Below are 17,995 nucleotides of genomic sequence, written 5' to 3'. Positions count from 1 at the left end.
CCTCGGCTAAACGCCGTGTCGACGCGTCCAGACCCCCACTGAGGAACACCGTGGCTGGGGTGTGACACCGACATGGTATAGACCCTGGCTGAATTCATCCTGGTCAAGGATAGGATGATCCCTGAAGCCGGAAGGCACCCAGGCTTATGCTCTGCTTTCACAATCCTGTGACGTGGCAACCGGCCAGCCTCTGCCTGGGGCAGCAAGGAGATGAGGGGTGTCAGGGAGGCCTTTGGTCTGTCTCGTCCCTGATCTCCGAGTGGTTCTGAAGAGCTACTCCGAAACCTTAACATCCCGGGAAGGAAAGGTTCAGAACCATCCTCTTGATCAAGGTCCTGCTTGTTAATTGTCAAAGAAGCCAAGGTCTGTTCTGGCCGCTCCTAATAGTGTTTGTCAGGAAGGTGCAGTCTTTTCCCTAGCAGTTGGAGTTCTGTGAAGTGCAATAGACACGGACCACTGAATACTGCAGGGGAGGCTCTGATTTTTCTAGAAAAGGTCATAGGACATGTCTGGAAAGATAGAGGAAGGGGCTCAGGTCAGGGCAGACCCTGAAGCGAAAGTAGATATCCAGGTGTCATGTTCTGCCTGGGAAACCTGCCTTCTCTCCAGGCATTCATCACAAGGCTGCGACGGGGGGCTCACTGTAAGGCACCTGGTGACTGGGTGTTTCTAGTCCCAATGACAGATCCAGTGCTTTGCCAGAACACAGCTAAGCGTGTTACCCGTGTTACAACACAGGTTAAGCGCGTGGATGCAGACTGAAATTGGCCCCCTCCTGCCGGTGCTTTTGACCTAGACCTGGCATTCAAGTGACCACACCCCCACCTGTTCCCCCATCTGGAGCTGTGCCAGACCTCACTAATCACTCACAGTACTCTCTTTTCAGCTGAATTCAGACTCCAAAGCCTCAACACAGCTCTACAGTCTTGTGACCCCGTGTTCCTGTGTGGTAAAACTCATTTGCCATTCCTTCCCTGGACCAAACCCATCCAAAGCAACTGGGGGACCCTACAAGGCTGACTTAGTCAACTCTTCCGTTGTGGAGCCCTCCCTGGGGCCATAGGGATTCTCAATGGAAGGCTGGCTGAGAGACTTGAAGGAGTCCGGAAAGAAGGAAACTAAATATCCAACACCAACTTTTCGAAAACCTCCGCTTTCCTGTTTAAAATGGGACCAGAGGAGGCGGCCAGTGCCAAGCATTGTAGCTTTAAATGCCAGACCCAAAGGCCTGCTGGCAGTGATGGGTGTAGCCATGTAGGCCAGACCAGGACCTGCCCAGGCTGTCGCACCGGTTCTGCCAACCCCAGGGACTCTCAAATAACAGGGCAAAACACCAAACGGATGTGATTCCTGGAAACAGCAAGGCTCATGCTGGGAGTCAGAGCTGTGGAAGGCTCCCACCTCTACCTGACTTTGTGGGTGACTGTGGGCAAGTCAGCCTCCCTAGGCTCATTTTCCTCATCTCAGAAACAAACACTACTCTGCCCAGGTCTCCGCTCCGCCCCCCCCAGGGTTGCTTCTATTTTGTCGTGGTTTTAATAAGTGGGACAACTTTATTTCCTGGACGTTCGCTATAATGCTTCACTGATGGCAACACTGGGAATGAGAAAGGTTTGGTTTGTGATTGTTTTATCTTGTTTTTATATTTTATGTTATATACCTGCCCCCCCCACCCCACCCCCCCCACCCCCGGCCTTGGCCCAGAGCAATTGGGCAAAGGCCACATGTAAATCAAGTCCGGTGGTATTTTTGACAGCTGCTTGGTGTTTCTGTATCTACACACAGTGTTACAATGAATATGGCTTCTCTTCATTAAAAGTTTGATTTTTTTAAATGATGTTCGCTGTCCTGTTATTACCAAAAAAGAAGTTTAGAGCCAGTGGGAGAATTAGAGAGCCACAGGGTGCCTGGCATCACGACACAGTAGGAGATTACTAAGCATCGGTTGTGGATTACACACACATATGTTGTACCTGCGTGCATATGTGTCTATACGTGTGTATGTCGTAAGTGTATACGCACATGTGTACTGATGGGGAGTGGGGCTTTTCATTCGTGCATAAATGTCACGAGCTCCTGGCACAGAGAAGTTTGAGCTACAATCCATTAGATCGGCCCCAAATACGCTCATGGAGAGTGAATTGTAGATGAGAACCATTTTTTCAGCCTGAGTAATTCAGCCATCACAGCAGCCCCAGAAGGAGGAGAGCTCCGTGCAGGGGAGCAAGGCAGATATATAAATTGTATTCATTGCCTCTTCACGTTTAAAGAAATTTGTACCCGTTTGGAGAAGTCTACAGTAGAGTTATCTCATTGGCTGGAATTATAACAATCTGCCAGAGTGGAAAATGTGTGAAGGGGAGGCATTCCCAAGAGGCAAGACCCTCTAATAAATGGTACTGTAACATTCCAAGTGACTCCTGTGTGCAGAGATCATCCTGACAATGCAAACAAATAGACTAATAAGAGGGAGAATTGCCAGCACCTCCATTCATCCCAAAGCCATCAGCAGCCACTGGTGGATGGAGGGGCCAGCTTGCCTGTGTGGCCGGCGAGACGTGGGGACCACTTCGGTGGCTGCTGAGCAGAGGCCGAGGGCCGACAACGCCTGGGCTTGCTACTCTTCCGTAGAAGCCCCGTGAATCCCTAGTGGGGATTTACCCTCGAAGAGCACTGTGTACACCAGGAACAGCGGGTGTGAGTGGCGGGTCCTGGGAACCACAGTTGCGTGGGACCCTTTTTTATGTTCCCAGCTCTGTGACAATCCCTCACTTCATCCTGACTCTGTAAATCCCTTCTGCGCAACATGGAGCGACATCACCGTAGCAAAATTTATTTACATAGCAAGAACACACTTTCTTGGTACTGTGTTTAGCGCCTAGTATTAACTCACTTAATCCGCACAGAAACATTATGGAATATAGTCAGGATGGGCACACGACAGCCCGTGGGCCACATCCTTCCCCACTGCCTGTATTTGTACAGCCCGTGAGTTCAGAATGGATTTTACATTTTTAAGTGGTTGAAAGAAATTTTTAAAGAATGATATTTGTGATGAAAAATATAGGAAATTCAGATTTCAGCATCTATAAATAAAGTTTTATTGGCACACAGCCACACCCGTTCGTTCACGTGCTGTCTGTGGCTGCTTTCCTGCTACAAAGGCAGAGTGGAATTGTTGCAGTGGAGACCGTGTGGGCCACAGAGCCTAAAATATTTATTATCTGGCCCCTCAGAGAAAAAAATGTACTGCTTCCTGGAATACACTGCCGTCTGTCACATTCTATGAGGTAAGCACTGACATAGCCCTCAGTGTCTAGAAGGGTTACTGGCAGTCTGTGCTGGATAAATGGTTGTGGAATGAAGAAATCGCTGCCTGCCTGTTTTACAAATGAGGCAACTGGAGCACGGAGATCTTAAGGAACTTGCCCAAGGCCACCCAGCTAGTAAGTGGAGGAATTGAGATTTGAATCAAGGCTGTCTAATTCAGAGTTTAGTCTTCAAGAGGCTGAATGGGCAGCTTCCTCCAAAGTATGTTCCTTGAACTCGAGTTAGGCCAGATGCCTGGCTGTGGCCAAATACATTTGGTTGAAGTCCTGTTTAATACAGAAGCCCTCTTGGAGTTTCACAGTGATCATTAGTATATCAAAGGCTCTGAGAAGTCCTGCTGGAAAGAAACCCATTTCACTTTCTTTAATATGGTGTTTTAAAAATGTATTCCACCAACTAACATAACTCTGGGGGGAGCGTTTGTGAAAAGACTGTAGTTAAGACCTACTGGGCCTCTCTGTGGCCGTTAGAAAATGATTGAGCCTCTCTGAACCTTGGCTTCTTTCTCTGGAGAACGGTAACACAAAGGTCTTGTGAGCTAGAGTTCCCGGCTCCTCCTAGATACCTACAAAATCTCAGTTCCCTGCTCCACAGGGTGACTCCGTATCCTGCACACCCGCCATTTCCTACCTTTGAGGCCACGTGCGGACCACAGTAGCTTTGCAAAGGGGTGGCTCGCGTCACCTCCCGGTGCCCATGAGTTACAAGGATAGGACCATTCAGAGCCATAACAGGGAGCCCCCACCGCAGGAGAGAGAAGCCGACGGGAGAGCGGGCTCCAGCCAGTGCGAGCCAGCAGCGTGGCCCAGGCCCTGGCCAGCCCGTGCGCTCCGCCTCGGAGGTTTCTCCTCCGACCCATTCTGAGCAGATCTAAAGGTGCGCCCTGGCTGTCAGCTGGACTCTGGATTCCGCTCTCATCTCAGTCACACTCCTGCTTGCGTGAGTCGTTCTTGACTCCCCCGACGCCGGAAGCCTTTGTTCCCGGCAGCAGGTGAGGCTTCCGCGGCCTCTTGACATGACCGTCCACTTCGGGGGTCTGAGAAAGTCCCCTCCGCCCGCATCCCAGACATCTGAAGATGCGGCTTAGTAGAGTCCGCTGCCGCGAAGGAGGGCTGTGGGGGCTCCCGGCCTGCGGGAGGCTGCCGCGCCAGGGCCCCCGGGGGCAAGCGGACAGGCCGCGAATGGGACCAGGGAGGGGGGCCGGGGTGGCGGAAGGGGTCGGGAGAACGGGGTGGCGATTGATCCGGGGATGGGGAAGGTGGGGGGACGGGAAAGGGGCCCGGGACAGGACTGGGGACGGAGAAGGGGAAGGGGGCAGGGAAAGGGTGGAGCCGGAGAGGCCAGTGGGCTCGCAGGAGCGGCCGGACCGCAGTGTCCTCGTCCGAAGCGTGGAGCGGCGAAGTCCTCCGGCCGCGTGTTTAAGAATGAAGCGCAAGAACTGGCGGACTCGCTGCCGGGTGGGCGCACCCCTCTTTCTGCCCGGAGGGCCCGCCACTTCCCGCCGCCGCCCGGGCCTGCAGCCTCGTTCGGGAGGGGAGGGGGAGGGGTGGAGGCACAGCGGGCAGAGCGCGGGTGCCGGGGCCCAGCAGTTAGTTGGCAGATAGGGCCCGAGGCCCTCCCACGTGCGCTCCTGAGCGCCCCTAAAAGCATGCAACCAACGGTGTGAACTGCTCCGTGGACACCAGCACTGACCAAAGGACCTAGTTCCAAGACAGCAATCTAGCTGCAAGCCTCACCCCCTTCTCGGAGTCCTCCCCACAGGGAAGATTCTGGCTTCGCCTTCTAACGCTTGGAGAACAGCCTCTCCCATTTCAGGGCCACCGGTAGAGCTGGGGCGGGCATCCCAAGAGGCAGCAGGCCCTTTGTGGGGAGCCCAGTTGGGGGCCAGCCCTGTCTCCACCCTCTGTGTCTGAGGGCTTAACCTCTTGTTTCCTGAGTTTTGTATGCCTCTGCTTGGCTGTTTTCTCTTGTTTGTCAGATGTCAGCATATTTATTTACTTTCACTCTGCTCACCCTGTCTTTGCCTGCAAGGAGCCCACCCTGAAAAGGAGTCTGACCCGACCTCCCGTTAACAACCGTCACAGACCGAAGGCAAACACGACAGTCCTTACACCTTGACAACCGTTGCCCAGTGTTGCAAAGTGCACGGCCCGAAATGAGTCTGATTAGAAGGGCCAGGGCCGTATTTGAATATAAGAACAAGGGTATCTTCCAGTTATGCAGTAGACACTCTTTTTTTCTTGTTTATTCATTTTTGAGAGAGAGAGACAGACTGCGAGTGGGGGAGGGCTAGAGAGTGAAGGAGACACAGAACCTGAAGCAGACTCCAGGGTCCCAGCTGTCAGCACAGAGCCCGACACGGGGCTCGAACCCACGAACCGTGAGATCATGACCTGAGCTGAAGTCAGACCCTTAACCGACTGAGCCAGCCAGGTGCCCTTATGCAGTAGAGACTCTTAATGTCCTTGAATGATGGGAGGGAGGCCAGCATGCTTTAATTTTGCCTGATTCTTCAGGCTGCTGGCTTAGAACTTTAAGGTGATGGCTGGAACTGTCAGTCATCATGGACCATGAGGTCATCTTAAGGATGGAAGCTACCTATTGACAGGAAGAGCTGAAAGATAGAGCCTGGGTCCCTGATGACACCTTAGAGCTGTCATCCCCAGGCGCCCTGCCTAGCCCCTGACCCCTATTGGTGAGACATAAACTTCTCTTTTATTTAAACCACTATGTATTAGTTAGGGCTCTCCAGAGAAAAAGAAGGAGACGTGTATATATCTCCACTGCAGGCCAAGAAGGATCCAAACAACTTGGGCATGACTCTGACTTCTCTTCCTATAAATGACTTTCTCCCTGAAGAAAAAAGCATCCCTTCCCCAACACAGGATAGCGATGTATCATCTCCTCTAGGCTGGGTGCCACGGGGAGGGGCAGCAGATATTTTGAGCATTAACTAGTCTACCATACCATTTTACCAGACTATAAGAACATAAACAGAGATTGACCAGGAATTAGAAAGAACTAACTCCCAACTTCGCTTCCTCCATTCCAGTCCCTTCACCCTTCACCCTCCCATATCCAAGGAGAGACTCCGAGCAGAAAAACCTGGTTTCCCATTCTGGCTGTATTGTTAAAAGTGGGAGCGAACTGAAGCCAGGTGGAGGCACCTGGAACTTTGGGCGAGCCAGGCTGATAATTAATCCCGCTTCACGTTCCCAGTCACCTCTTTGTTCCAGTCCACCTCCTCCAAAGTGAAACCTGGGAAATGGTCCTCAAGTTGGGGAATTCCGTGGTCTGAGGTTTTGGGTTGGGGAAGGGATGAGGTTTCAGTTATGCATTTAATTGCATCTGCTCTGGAAGGTCTTTGTGTGAGTCTGGTCCATATTTGGAGCCCTTGATGGCAAGTCTCCTGTGTGATCCAAAGCCAGGATCCGTAAGAAGCGTGTGTGTCACCAAAGTCCACCATTAGCCTGTGTCTTTATGCCCTTAATCCTGCCTTTACATCAGGACAATTTAACGCACAGTTGGATGCTCCCTAGATACACCGTAATGCACATAGCCATAGTCTAAAGAATCTCCCGGATCAAGTCATGTTAGGTGTTATGGTTTGAATTGTGTTCCTCCCAAATTCATATGTTGAAGCTCCAACTCCCAAAGTGAACTGTTTGGAGATAGAGTCTTTAAAGACATATGTAAGGGGGGGCCCCCATGGGTGGCTCAGTCGGTTGGGCGTCCAACTTCAGCTCAGGTCATGATCTCGCGGTCCATGAGTTCGAGCCCCGCGTCAGGCTCTGTGATGACAGCTCGGAGCCTGGGGCCTGCTTCTGATTCTGTGTCTCCCTCTCTCTGGCCCTCCCCTGCTCACACTCCATCTCACTCTCTCTCTCAAAAATAAATAAACATTAAAAAAAAAATTTAAAGACATATGTAAGGTTAAGTGAGGTGGTAAGGGTGGGTCCCTTAAGGGGACTGATGTCCTTATAAGAAGAGGTAGAGACACCGGAGACCTCACTCTCTCACCGCGCACAGGTCAAAGGCCATGCGAGGCCACAAGAAGGCAGCTGTCTGCAGAGACCATCCCTGCTGCAGGTGTCTAGATCTTAGACTTCTGGCCTCCAGAACTGTGAACAAATAAATATCTGTTTTTTAAGCCACCCAATCGGTGGTATTTAGTTATGCATCCCTAGAGGATTAGTCCATTAAGAGTAACAGCAGTCTAAACTTCCAGTCCTGCTTCCGTTCTCTTCCATTTCCTTTTTCTCAGAGGAAACTCTTTTTTATTCCTTATCACTATTTGGTATTTCTTTTCATATGTCACAATCATGCCCAGTGGGTTCTTTCCTGTTTTCCATCTTGCGTGTTACCTCTTAACTTCTACTATGGGAGATGAGATTTTAGCTCTTTCCTTCTGCCCATTTTCAATCTACAAACATAGACTTCTCCCTGACCCCAGACCCACTGTCTGTATAGCATATTTGATTAGATCAGCATCAGCATTTATATTATTTTGACTATGTACGTAAGTGTATATCACAGTGGAGTTTTATGGTAAAATTGTGATTACTTTGTCTTTCCTGCACATTTTTTTTTTTCTGGAGTTAGTATTTTTTTGTCTGCTTATTTCTCTCTGCATTTATCACCAGTTCAAAACCAAACATGCATAGGCTTAGTCAGGGCCCTGGTCATACAGAGCATATCACTGAGAGGTTTCCACCCGAGGGCTCTACATGAAAGGGCTTTTGAGAGAGGTGTGGACTTGGGTGGAGAGGTACCCACAGACGTTAGCAACAGTGGGAAGCCATTACCAGTGCCAGGCCTGAAGGGCAAAGAGGGGAAAGAGGCTTACCGGAGCCTAGAGCATTTACAGCTCTGCAAGAGAAGCAGCTTTGCAGGATTTGTGGTTGGGGAGGGATAAAGTAGCCACTGCCAAAAAGGTGGCATCAAAGCAGGCCGGGAGGAGCATGAAATACACTTGACCCCCCTTGCTTCATCCCCTCTCATCTCCTGCCAATGCTACTCAATAGCCAGCCCGACAGGAAGCCAAGGGCGAGGGAGCTCAAAACTGGCAATCCACGGGGATAGCCTCCTGAAACTGCCAGTCAGAAAAGGGAGGAAATGCAGGGTGGAGGGGGAAGACGAGGCTAGCTGGCCTGTGGGCTCGATGCTTGCCAACAGATTCATTGGCTTTAGGTGCCCTCGTTTCAGCTTCTTGAAGACATCTCTTCTAGTGTCTCCCGACCTGTCCCCATCCAGGCCGAGCACAGTGGGACCTCCCTTGACTACCACCCTGGTATGTCCCTCTCTTCTCTGTTGTATCTCCTGTTTCCTGTCATCCCGGTTTTCCTCTTTGTTGTTTTACTTCCTCGTTTTGGTGGAGCTCATCCTCCAGTAGCTTCCTGAGAAAGGATGTGGGGGGGTGGGGGGGGCTCTATTCTTTGAGACCTTTCAAGACCAACGATGTCTGCATTCTTCCTTCATACCCACCTTGTACACTCCCCTGGAAGTCATTTTCCTTCCTCACATCTGGTGACACTGATGAGAAGCCTCAAGCCTTCTGGTTCCCGATCCTGCACATGGGACCTATTTTTTTCTCTCTGGACATTTAAAGAAGCTTTTCTGGGGGCTCCTGGCTGGCTCAGTGGGTAGAGCATGTGACTCTTGATCCCAAGGTTGTGAGTTTGAGCCCCATGTTGGATGCAACAGCCAACATAAAATCTAAAATAAAATAAAATAATAAAATAGCATAAAATAACATAACATAAAATAAAGAAGCTCTTTTGTGTCCCCAGTACACTGATACCTCATGACTATGCTCTTTGGGGTGGATCTATTTTCACAACTGTGCCGAATGCCCACTGGCTGCTTTCAATCCCCAAATTCAAATCGTTCAGTGTTGGGAAATTTCCTTAAACTATTTCACTGATGACTTCATTTTCTCTACCTTTTCTTTCTGGAACTTCTGTTATCCAGATACTGTACCTCCTCTGATTTTCTTGTGATTTCTGTTTGTGTTCTTTTCATGCTTTCAGGTTTTTTTAAGAAAAAAAACAACCTCATGCTATGGGCTGAATTGTGTCCCCCAAAATACGCTGAACTCCTAACCCCCAGTGTCTGTGAGTGTGGCCTTATTTGGAAATAGGGTCTTTGCAGAGCTAATCAAGTTAAAGTGAAATCAATAGGGTAGGTCTTAATCCAATATGACTGGCATCATTATTGCAGGGGCAATCTGGACACAGACACAGAGAGAACGCCAGTCAAAATGAAGACAGAGATTGGAGTGATATTTCTACAAGCCGTGGGACACCAAAAATTGCCAGCAAACCCCCAGAATGGAGGAGAGAGGTAAGGAACAGATTCTCCTTGTAGAGTCCTCGGAGAGAACTAATCTCTGCCAGTACCTTGATTTTTGACTTCTGGCCTCCGGAACTGTGAGATGGTAAATTTCTATTGCTTTAAGTACCCCAGTCTGTGGTACTTGGTTAGAGCCGCCCTAGGAAACGAATACACCTCATCTTTGCCTTCCATGTCTTCTATTAAGTTCTTCATTTCTTATATCATGTTTCCCATTTCCACGGGCCATTCTTTTGCTGTTCTGTACACTTCTGTTTTGTCATTTCAGCCTCTTATTTCATGCCTGCAATATATTTTCTCATTGGAGAAAATTAATGATGATTTAAAGCTTTCTTTTCTCAGACTAGTCTGCTGTTGTTAAGTTCCTTGTTTTATGTCCTGTTAAAGGCTCTTCTCAGGTGTCTCTAAATCCTATGGAGAGGCAAGCTAAGGCTAAAAACACCAAGCCAAGAATAGAACTTGTTAAAGGTAGAGGGCTGCGGGGGAACTCTTTTTTGGGGGAACCCTAAATGTAAATATCTTTAGTTTTTTTCCACTTTGTGTTCGTCAGACCCTTCCAAATTCCTGCCTGGAGGTAGAGACTGGGGAGCAGTCTGGGGCCTCAGCCTTCATCATGGACAGTCCCATATCCTCTGCGTCACACTCTTCAGGAAATAAACCTTCTTTCTTAAGGGGAGTGGAGGAGGGCTGGATGCCCTGCATCCTGGAGTGAGGGGTGACCCAGGGAGCAGATATGGGAAGCCATCTGCTTTTCTTGCTGGCTTTTAACTGATTTTCCTTATTCGGTCCTCGCCACCCTTCACCTGCCCTTCTAGAATTACATGAGTAATGAGTTCCTGACTTTTGGAGGATTTGGTTGGTTTTGTTGGCTTTTGCATGTTGGCTTAGATTTGGCTTTCAGCAGGCACTGACTACCTCCCCGTCTGCTCCCAGCTTAAAGTATTTTCTTTTATTGTGTCCTCTTCATTCTCTCAGACCTGCGGTTTCTTGCAAAAAAACAAAACAAAACAAAAGAACTTTGACTCCAGTTCAGATGGTGTCCAAGAGGGAACAAAATGGTATGTGTGTTCAATGCTCTGTCTTTATCTGAAAGCCTCAAGATCTCTTTTTAAAACTAATTTTCACCATTGTGATATAAAAACAATAAACTAGGAATAGAAGAGAACTTCCTCAAATTGATGAAAGATATCTATGAAAAACCCACATCAAACTACATGGTGAAAGACTACTTTCCCCCTTAGATCAGGAGCAAGACAAAGATGTCTGCTCTTACCAATTTTATTCAACATCGTACTGAGATTTCTAGCTAGGCTAATTAGGCAAGAAAATGAGACAAGAGGCATCCAGATTGGAAATACATAAGTAAAATTATCTTTATTTGCAATTGGCTTGATCTTATATATAGAAAATCCTAAGGAATCCACAAAACGCTATTGCAGCGAAGTTCAGCAAGATTGCAGAATAAAAGATCAGTATTTAAAAACCAACTGTATTTCTATCTACCAACAAGGAGCAATCTGAAAATAAAACTAAGAAAATTCCATTTTACAAGAGCATTAAAAAGAATAAAATACTTAAAAAGGATATGTTTAACAGAAGAAATGTAAAACCTATATGCTGAAAACTATAAAATATTGTTGAAAGAGACAAAAGAAGGCCTAAATAAATGGAAAGATATCCCATGTTCATGGATCAGAAATTTAATATTGTTAAGATGGCAATACTCCCCCATGATCTACAGACATAATGCAATCCCTATCAAAATCCCAGTTGGCTTCTTTGCAGAAATTGCTTATCCTAAAATTCACACAGAAATGTAAAAGACCCAGAATAGCTAAAACAATCTTTTTAAAAGCAACAAAATCAAAGCACTCACACTTCTTATATTAAAAACAATACAGGGCAAAAATAATCAGGATATTGTGATACTGGCATAAGGAAAGATCTATAGATCAATGGAATAGAATTGAGAATTCAGAAATAAACCCTCACATTTACAATCAATTGATTTTTTTAAAGTTTATTTATTTATTTTGAGAGTGAGAATGACAAGCAAGGTGCAGTGACAGTGCAGAGCCCCACATGGGGCTCAAACTTATGAACGTGTGAGATCAGGACCTGAGCTGAAATCAAGAGTTGGAAGCTTAACTGACTGAGCCACCCAGGTGCCCCTACAATCAATTGATTTTAGACAACTGTGACAAAACAATTGAACAGAGAAAGAATAGTCTTTTTGATAAATGCTGCTGGGATAACTGGGTGTCCACATGCAAAAGAACAAAGCTGGACACCTTACCTCACACCATATACATACACAATTAATTCAAAATGGATCAAAGACCTAATGTAAGAGCTAAAACTATAAAACCCTTAGAAGAAAACACAGGAGTAAATCTTCATAAACCTTGGATCAGGTAATGATTTCTTACATATGATGCCAAAAGCGAAAGCAACCAAAGAAACAATGATAAATTGGAGTCCATAAAAATTAAAACCTTTCATGCTTCGGAGGATACCATCAAAAAAGTGAAAAGAAAGGCACCTGGGTGGCTCAGTCAGTTGAACATCCGACTTCAGCTCAGGTCATGATCTCACGGTTCGTGGGTTCAAACCTCAGGTCTGCCTTTGCGCTTTCAGTGCTAAGCCTGCTTTAGATTCTCTGTCTTCCTCTGTCTCTGTCCTTCTCCTGCCTCTCTCTCTCACTCACTCTTGAAAATAAATAAATATTTTAAAAAAATTTTTAAAAAGTAAAGACACTCATAGAATGGGAGAAAATATTCACAACTGATATATTTGATAAGGGACTTTATAGAATATATAAAGATCTCTTACAAGTCAATTATAAAAAGAGAATGCAATTAACAATTGGGCAAAGGATCTGAATAGACATTTTCCCAATATATTCATACAAATAGCCAATAAGCATGTGAAACGACGCTTATATGATTAACCATCAGAGAAATGCAAATCAAAACCATGTTGAGATACACTCCTTGGGATGGCCATAATAAAAAAGATGGAGAATCAAAAGTGTTGGTGAGAATGTAAAATTGTGTAGCGATTTTGGAAAATAGTCTGGAAGTTCTTCAAAAAGTTAAGCATGGAGTTACCCTACAGCAAGCCCAGCAAATCCTGGGTACATACCAAAGAAATGAAAACAGGAAAACATGTTCACAAATATTCTTAGCAGGATTTTTTATAGTATCCAAAAAGTGAACGAAAACCCCCCACAAATATCCATCACCTGATGAATGGGTAAGTAAGACTCAGTATATCCATAGAATTTCCAGTGTTAGCAATAAAAAGAAACAAAGTACTGATACATATTACAACATGGATGAACCTTGAAAATATTATTCTGAGTGAAAGGAGCCAGACACAAATTTCATATATTTTATGATTCTACTGATATGAAACGTCTAAGAGTTAGCAAATTTATAGAGACATGGAAAGTGACTGTGAAAGACTACAGGGTTTCCTTTGGGGTGATGAAATGTTCTGAAGTTGATTTGGGCGATGCCTGCACAACTCTGTGAATATGCTAAAAATCATTGAATTGTAAATTTTACTGTTTGAATTGTGTAACATGTGAGTCATGTATCAATAAAATTATTGTTAAAAAGCACCAAATTTAGGGGCGCCCGGGTGGCTCAGTGAGTTAAGCATCTAACTCTTGAATTCAGCTTGGGTCATGATCTCACGGTTGTGAGATCGAGCCCCATGTCGGCTTCTGTGCTAAGCACGGAGCCTGCTTGGGATTCTCTCTCTCCCTCTGCCCTTCCCCACACACACTCTCTTATACTCTCTCTCTCTCTCTCAAAAAAAAAAAAAAAAGAAAAAAAAAAAAAAAAAAGAAAATAGGCACCAAATTTAGTGGTGACTGGTGGCTGTTGGTAGAGCATGTGACTGTTGATCTCAGGGTTGTGACTTCAAGCCCCACATGGGAGGTAGAGATTACTTAAAAAATTAACAACAACACCCACTTTTAACTGTCTTGGCATCTGAATTTCTACTACGAACCTTTATGTTGATGTTGGAAGTAGACGGGCTATGCATTACAAATCAGCGCAGTGATACTACAGATTGGGATGGAGGTAGTGGGGGGTCATGGACATAGGTTCAGCCAGACATGAGGGGCCTTAGGCATGCCTGTTACTTATCAGCTATGCAGTCTTGGAGGAGTGACTTAACCTCTTCCAGCCTCAGTTTCATAGTCAGTGAAACGAGATTAATAATAGAACCTGAAGAAGGGATTTTATGCTTGTCGTCCAAGCCCTGGGAAATAGACTCTAGGAAACATTGAGATGCTTCTTGCCAATCTTCTACCCGGGCAGAATGTATTGGAGGGATAACTGAAGCAGGACTCCTTTGGTTGCAAAAGACAGCAAAACACAGCAGGTAAGCAAACAAAGGGAATGAATTGCTTTGTGATGCTAAGAAATCCAGCGGTAGCTTCAGGCATGGCTAGATCCTGGGGCTTAAATGATGGCACCTTTCCCTCTTTCCCTTGCTCGCTCAATGGTAGTCTTTGAGCGTGAGGACTCTGGAGCTAGATTCCCTGGATTTGAATCTCACTTGTTTTGTGACCTTGGGCAAGTTACTTAACCTTCCTGTGCCTCGGTTTCCTAATCTGTATAGAATCAGGATGTGATAACAGAGTACTGACCTCAGAGGAAAGTTGTGGGGATTCAGGGAGGTAATATACGTAACATGTTTAGAATAGTGCTTGCCAGAGTCAATAATATATAAGTATTTAACTATTCTTATTATTATTATCATTGGGATTTATTTTGTGGTTCAGCTGCAGCTGGGAACACTCCATCGGGCAAGAACGTTGGTTCCTAGAAGCTTAGTTGTATATTCTTGTAGGGCAGAATAAATTTTTTTTTTCTTTTAAAGAGGAGGACTATCTTTAAACACTAGCTCTACGTCCTAGGGAATTTGGGTCACGTGCCCGTCCGCGACCCAAACGGAGGGATGCAGTCCTCTGATTGGCCCAGCCACGATGCCCAGGGTCCAGGCAGACAAAAACCAGTCTTGCCCACATCTACTGTAAGGAAGTTTTCCAAGCACGGCTGGAGAGAACAGAAGCCTTCTGGGAAGGCTGCAACGGGGCCATGGCAAGCTCTGGGCACAGCTAACGGGGAACGGGCTCAGCCTGGGTGCTGGGGCCCTACTCTGTACCATGCCAGGAAAACAAGGCCTCTCAGGCTTGAGGCTGAGGAATGCCATGTGGTATGCATTACCTACCAAGTAATAGACCGTTTACCTTCTCCGGAGCTGGGAGCAAACAGACCTAATTGGTGTAGCCACTGGAATATTGGATGTCTCTCATTGTGGTCCCAGAACTCGAGACCCTCTTACTTTTGCAACCAGGACAACATGTTGAAAAGATGGTGGTCTTCAATCTAAATGGAAAAAGCAACAAAACCACATTTTAGACGGTTTTGGGTGGTTTGAAGTGGTTTCTGGTTAATCCCAGCTCCATCAGGCCATCTGAGAGATTTGCTGCATCTGGGGGCCGCTAGAATGAGGAAATGATTTCTCTAAGCCAGCCTGAGTCTGCATTCCCAAATATGGAGTTCAAGGACTCATCTTGGAGAAAATGAAACAGAAGCTTCCAACAAAGGGTTCTTAGAAGTCGGTTTGTAATTAACCTTTCTGTGTAACATGAGATTTCTGAATTAAATGGAGGGGAAAAAAATATTCATTTTTTTTTTTTTTTTTTTACAAATAACAGATACTGGTAAACAGCAGTTCCAATGTGCTTTACAGAACATTGATTACCATATGCTGGGGATATTAGTCGACAGGCATGTCTAAACTAATCCAATCTACCTCTTCTTTTTAATTTGGGTTTTCTGCTATACTTGACAAACAGGCTGGACCTCGTGGGGTTCTGCTGGGAGGCAATGCCCAGCTTCTTAAGCCTGGGGCTCAGGCACCACGGGGAGGCCCTGGCTTCAGTACCTGCCCTCATTTAATCTGTGACTTCGAGGACTTGTCTCCAAACCATAATTGAATTCCCATTTGATCTGCTTGACCTCAGCTTCCCACAGAGCCAATTCCCAGCGGGCAGAGTGTGGCTGGGCCCGGGAAGCGGCAGGGGTTTCCACCTGTGCCCTCTCGGGCAGGACGTGGCCTCCGGATAAATCTCATTTGGCCCACCAGGGTTGAAAAATGGTTTTGAATGTGAATGCCTTCAGATGTGCATTCGTCTGCTATGGCTGCTGTAACCAGGTACCGCAGACCAGGAGTGGGGGGATGCTTAAACAGCAGAAATGTATGATTTCACAGCTTGGGGGCTGGGAGTCCAAGATCAAGGTACTGGCAGGGGTCCTTCTGAGTGAGGGCTGTGGGGGAAGGATCTGTGCCAGGCCCCCTGTCCTTGGCTATTTTCTCTCTGTGTGCCTTCACATGGTCTCCCCTCTGTGTGTGTTTGTCTCTGTGTCTAAATTTGCTCTTTTTATAAGGACACCAGACATATTGGACTACGGCCCATCCTAACAATCTCATCTTAATCTGCAAAGACCCTATCTCCTAATAAGATCACATTCTGAGGTACTGGGGGTTAGCACTTGAACCTATGAATTTCGAGGGACTACAATTCAGCCTATAATAGATGCCATGGGGCTCCATTTTGCCATGGTCTCTTTTACTCTCTAGTGCCTTACGTTGGGTGCCTTTTACAAATTTTATTTCCTCCTGGCCTCTGTATGCTTTGGGATTGCGGCTCTGCTCCCCTTAGTTCTTTCATTCATCCGTTCACTCATGTATTCAATCAACAAACATAACAGCACCTCGTTTGCAAGATTGCCGGGAAAATTAGATAACGTGTTTATATTTTTAGCCCAACATCTGGCATATAGAAGACATTCAATCGCGTTTATTCATCCATTCATTTACCAATATTTATCAAGCACCACTGAATGCCAGGAATAGGGCTGGGCTGTGCATGCAAAGCCAGGCAAGTGTCTCCGCCCCTGGAGTTTAAACTGAAGTAGAAGAGGCAGCCTTGCTCCAGGAGCCCCAGCTGAAGCGTGTGAACAACCGTGGTCCGTGCTCTAAGCTGGGGGCAAGAGTCTGGTGAACACAGCGTTGGAGCAGAGAGGGGCAGGAAGGCACACGATGGGCTCCTGGGGATGGGCCATGCAGAGCTGCGGCCTCCAGAAGGCAGCGAGCTTCTTCCGAGTGTCTGGATGGGGCTATGGTAACTTCTCAGTGGAGGGAGACACGATCAGAGCAGCGGTGCAGGGATGAGGTTGGCGTGAGGTGAGAAGGGGTTCCAGGAGAGCCCCTGGGAAGCTGCAGCAGGTGCCCTGAGGTGTGTGTGTGGCGGGGGAGATGCCTGCTTGGCCTGGAGTGGGGGTGTAGGGACGGGCAGAAGTGGTTGGCTTCGGGAGATTAAGCAGAAACTTGACAGATCGGGGTGGGGGGAGACGGGTTGGTGGGAGGGTGCGGGGAGGTGCCCAGGATGCACTATCTTGCAGACCTGGCCAGGGGGGTGTGGCTCCCAGCTGAGAAAAGAAAGAGGCTCTGGTTTGTAAGGGCATGTTGAGTTTGAGGCAGAGGAATCTGGACCTGATAAAGCATGAAGAGTTACTGTCACTATTTATTCGTTCATTCCACAAATATTTATGGAACACTTGCGCACAGCGAGGGGAGTGTGGATGTCAGGGATACCCCAGTAGGTGATTCAAAGAGCCTTAGGCAATGGACATTCTAACAGGGAGATGGCAGCAGGCACCGGAGCGCACAGGTAAGATCACTGTGATAAGGAAATAAGGCCAGGTGAGGCGAAAGGGAGAACGGGGGGCCACCTAAGTTGGAGTGGACATGATAGGCTTCTCTGGAGAGGTGACAAGCGAGCTGCAGCCTGATTGGGAGAGTGAGCTGGATGCGAAAAACCTTGGAAAAAAATGTCCCAGGTGGAGGACACAGCATGTGCAAAGGCCCGGAGGAGGGAGAGGAAGGTTCAGTATGAGGGAGTAAGCATCAGGGCCCAGGTCAGGCACAGACTCAGAGGCTAACACAAAGCATTTGCATTTTCCCCCCCACGAGCTGCAAAAAGCCATTCAAGAAAAGCAAGGGACTGCCACGTTTGAACAAACCAAAGTGGAATTCTGGGGACTCTGCCCATATATTCCCCTTTCTGCTTCCCTTGGTTTGAGCTGAGTTTTGGTCACTTGGATCCCAAGGGTCTTGATAAACACATCTGGGAAGAAAAACTTTTCTGGGGGGCATGTGTTGAGATCCAAGGATCACAGAATGTTAGAGCTGGATGGGGCCTCAGGGATGAGCCAGGTGAGGAGTG

Source organism: Lynx canadensis, chromosome A2, assembly GCF_007474595.2.
Source record: "Lynx canadensis isolate LIC74 chromosome A2, mLynCan4.pri.v2, whole genome shotgun sequence".
In the NCBI taxonomy this organism is placed as follows: Eukaryota; Metazoa; Chordata; class Mammalia; order Carnivora; family Felidae; genus Lynx; species Lynx canadensis.
This window is presented reverse-complemented; position numbering follows the sequence as displayed.